The sequence below is a fragment of the Ricinus communis genome, chromosome 2 (genome assembly GCF_019578655.1).
Source record: "Ricinus communis isolate WT05 ecotype wild-type chromosome 2, ASM1957865v1, whole genome shotgun sequence".
Lineage (NCBI taxonomy): Eukaryota > Viridiplantae > Streptophyta > Magnoliopsida > Malpighiales > Euphorbiaceae > Ricinus > Ricinus communis.
This window is the reverse complement of record NC_063257.1, coordinates 10,764,489-10,769,459: the sequence shown is the minus strand read 5'-3', so window position 1 is coordinate 10,769,459 and position 4,971 is coordinate 10,764,489.

Sequence of the window (4,971 nt, the reverse complement as noted above, 5' to 3'; positions counted from 1 at the left end):
AAAAATATATAATTTGATTATCAAATTTCTTATTAAAGTTACAATTCTATTATATAACAAAATTAATAATAAAAATAATATCTAATATTATTTTAATAATTTAATGTTAAATTAAATAAATTCCTAATATTTTGATTAATCAGTACTTTCAAGATATTTAAATTTTACTAGAATTTAGTTATGCTAAAAATCATAGTAATTAAGGAATACTAGTTAATTATTTTTGTGCAGACACTAAAATCGATTTTTGCATAAAAATTAGACATGGAGGTTATAATATAATAAATAAATTATAAGGAAAAATTTGTATATTATGTCAAAAATCAAAAAGCAAATAGTATAAAATCAAATCTAGTTAAAGGTTGATTAGTGAAATTCCGACGAAATGAGTCTTTAGTATAAGATTATAAAATAAAAAGATAAAAAATTATATTCTTTAAATTTTAGAGGTAATTAGTATAATATGAAAAAGTATAGGAAGCAAATAGTAATTATCTCTATATATTTCAAATGTTATAATAACATGTTGGAGTATGTTGATAATGGGAGGTTGAACAAGGGTAGAATTATTAGTCCTTGTTGTTAATGTTGGTGTCAAGCTAATGGTTGTTCTTATTGCATAAGTTCAAAGACTTGAAATTGGTTATAAAAAATATGTTATAATGCATAAGATGTTATGGGCATGGATGGACGCTGATAAAGTATATCAAGAACTTGGATGCCTATTTATTTTTATTAGAATTTTAATTTCTTGAAGATAATAAAGAAAAAGACAACCATATATATAAGCTTTTAGTTAATTTTTGAAAGTGGATTTATTTTATTTATTTTATTATTGTATAAGTATTAAGAGTTATTAGAATTATTTTATTAAAATATTGTAACTGCTATTTATTTTACTTTAGTTCAAAATAAAAAGAAACATAATATAATGACAAAAAAAAAAATGAAGAAACGTAGAATTGCCAAAATTCTACCAAATATCATGAAATTGCCATATATGGAATCAAATTTGCTTGCATATATGTACAATAATTTTTGTCTATAAGAGATTAACAAATACTTGTAGTGTTATTAATTATTAAACTATTTTTCAATAAAAAAAATTAAAAAAAGTACTATAAAAAAGTAAATAAAAGGTGGTATCAAAAGAAGAAAAAAGTAAGTAAAAGAAAGGAAATTCTAGTCATAGATGGGAAGCTATTTAGAAAATATAATTAGTTAATATATAGGAGATGAATATAGAATGAGAAAAACAAGGGTTAAATATTATTTACTCATGAGATTTAGTGTAACACCCCCATCACATGTTAACCAATAAACATTAGCCAGGAAGCATACAAGCGTCGTAGAATATATACTACAGGTAGATAGGTCAATATGTAGGTTGTTAAGAATCCAAACACAAGGTTATTAACATATAAACATATGATTATACTTAAACATCATTTAACAAGTATTACAAACATCTTCTTATGCCTTATAAGGCATACTTCCATATATATCACATAACTGCATACAAAAATGCATCGGGGAGGAGACTTCACAAAACTGGCCCAACTTGAGGCTAAAAGCTAGACTTCGCATACAACCAACGGATGCACTACTATTTACAAACCTGAAAAGAAAAGTTTTGGAGAGGGGTGAGCCTCCAGCTCAGTAAATAAATAATCAACATAATCTATATCACATACACTTAATACAATTTCCACCCAATCACATAACTTTCCATGATATTCATAGTTTAGGTATAAAGTCATACCATTCTACTCAATTCATTACAACCATCATAGAAGAAATACAATTCAACAATTATGGTTAGTTCTCACGGCTTGTGGATCCCCTTTAATGTGCTGCTCCGCCTCATCCTCACATATCACACACGTAAGCTCGCCTCATCTCACATTATACACTTTTATAGCCTCTCTAGGCTTTAGCCTCCCAAGGCTTTATATATATATTTTCATAAGGGAATCCACCATTCACATGCACATATGCACTTAACATCACAATTCAATCATTTCACTTATATCATATTTCAGCAATAACAATTGTTCCACTCAACACCAATCATTTCCATCTCAGTCATTCAAACATAAACAATATTAAGCAAACGCAACCATTTGCAGAACATTTGATTAAATATATGAACATAGCAAATATTAACTATTTACTTACTCAAAATATACTTATTCCTTTAGCATATAAGAACCTCCTTTCTCCACAACTTCCTTTCCAGGCCTTTGAGTACCTGTCAACACATTCATCAATTCACATTTCATGCATATTACAAATATTCATGTAAATGCGAGTTCTAATGCATTACAAGATCATCCCCTCTCTAATTCATAGGTCTAACTCTTCCTTTAAGACTCTCAATTACTGTTTTAATATCCTATAAATATTTCCCATCTAGTTAAATACCAATTTAACTCAAATTAACATCAATAAATTGCATAAAACTAATCTCCAACATTTCTGTTTTCTAGACAGAATTTAGTACCAAGGTATATTTATTGCTGGGCAAAATTGGCTTAATACAAAACTCTCATATTAAATAGACATATCCATTTATGCGTCTAGTTTCATATCCAAGAAGAATTACTCAATTCCGACTTCTATAGATTTAATTATTTTCAAATTACTGAGCAAGGGTCATACAGCTAGTTGTACCCGAGCAGCAATCTGTTTGCTCAATTTAAGCAACCAAAACGGCAAAAATAGCAAAATCACAAAACTACAAAGTTATAGAGGACTCTTTAAACTTTCCATAGACACCAATTAAGCTTAATTTGGACTTATATAACCCATGTTATGCCTAAAATACAGAACATCAAGGTTGCTGGAATTTTGACAGTTTTCTATCTTAACATACTTAAACTTAAATCAAGCTTAATCTTTATGCAATCATTCAATACTCTACTAATTCATGATAATCAGACCTTTAATTAATCAATGAGAGCATCAAATGAAGTTTTTCCAATTTGTAATCAAGAACCCTAATGACAAATTAATAACACTCAAGTAACAACTTACCAATTTCAGCTTTTGGGTTGCTAATATGCTTAAATCCTTTAGCTTTAGCTTGGCTCCTTCAATAGTTGGCAACATCCTATCTTAATCTTAAGTTTTTCTAGGTATTCCACTCATCTCTCTTATTCCAAATTTTGTGTTTTTGGCCATGTACGAATTTTAGAGAAATGAAGAGGTAAAATGAGCTTACTCATGGTTCCAATTTCCAATATTCCTCTCTTAATGCCACCACCTACTAAACTATTTTTATCACCCTAAATCAATTCTTACTAACCATATATAGGTACTAACTTTTAATTGTATCTTTTAAGTCCAATCTATTTACCCAACCTTCAACTATTGGTTCAATTAAGTCTTAAGGCTTAATACACATAACCCAAGTACTTAATCAACTTATCTAAATTAATAATCTAATATCATGCTTCTTATTCTCTACTTATAATTAATATATATATGTTCTCATAAAATAAAAATATCATTGATATACCATCATATGCCTAATGATTAAATGTAAATGCACATAACATGGATGATGAGAAAATGCAGGCGTTACATTTAGTTAAATATATGATTCAATTTCTGTATTTTTCAACTATATTAAAATTTTATTTAGTTTTAATAAAATTAACTACTAGCTCATTCCGTATTAGTCGACGGTTTAAACTAATAATTTAATATTACAATTTGATCTTTTAGCTTATTATTAAATATCAAACTCATCCAAAATTAATTTTATCATTACATTAAAATATAATTTCATTTTTAGCACAATTTAATTCTAAGATATTTAAACATATTAAAAATACTTATTTTTATTTAATATTATTAAATTATTATGTAGTTTAATTTTAGATTTTTAAATAAAATAAATATTTAAAAATTATTATTTCTATTAGATACTAAAATTGAGCTATATTAAAAATTAAAATTTCACTCGTATTAATCTCATTTGAAGTCGATGATAAATTTTTTTTTACCATATAAGATTATCATAATCTTCTTCATTAACAATCAATTTGTCAACTTAATGTCTATATTATTTTACTAGATTAAAATATAATTATTTAATTTTATTTTTACTTTTTATATAGTTTAATTTTCCATCTCTCTCTCTCTCTATATATATATATATATATATATATATATTTATATAAAAGACCTTAAGTGGTTGCTCTAATAATCTATTCTACTGAGCCACTCCTGGCACCTGGGCATTTCAATTAGATTGATTCTCCTCTTGTGTATCATCATGTCATGTGTTTGTATGTTTATGTTGTGCATAAGTATACTTTTATTAAGCAATGTATATTAAAGAAAAAGAAATAAATTGTTACTAAACAATTCTAAATGCTGATTTATGTAGCTTAAATTGTGTAAAAGAATCCTAATTACACCTCTTAAATAGCTCTAAATGTCAGGCATGGAGTTGACCAATAACCCGTTAATTTTAATTTGGAAAGTGGACTATAAAACAAAACATCAATAGGGAAATAATTCTAATTTCCAACACTAAGATTCTGCTATCTTTTTGGAAACATTTTCTGACCAATTAATGTAGAATCTCCATAACCAGTATTTTGATACCAAGAATAATATAATATGTCTATGATTTTCTTTTTCTTTTTCTTGTAAAATGGAGAATCAGTATGTTTCTATTCTGGTAGAATAATTCTATTTCTTAATGCTATAAATTAAGAAATTCATATATTTCTATTAATGGGCGTATCATCATAATTAAGACATATATTTGATATTAGAATTATAATCTTATTCCCTGTTAGGGAATGTAATTTGGTGCCTATATAAGAACACCAATTTTATAAACAAAGAGCAAATACTTACGCATCCAAATTTGTTGTTCATTCTAAAACTTGTTCTTGGGTTACTTTCTTTCTTGTTCTATAATTTCTGAAACTGTTATAAACAATGGCTCAAATG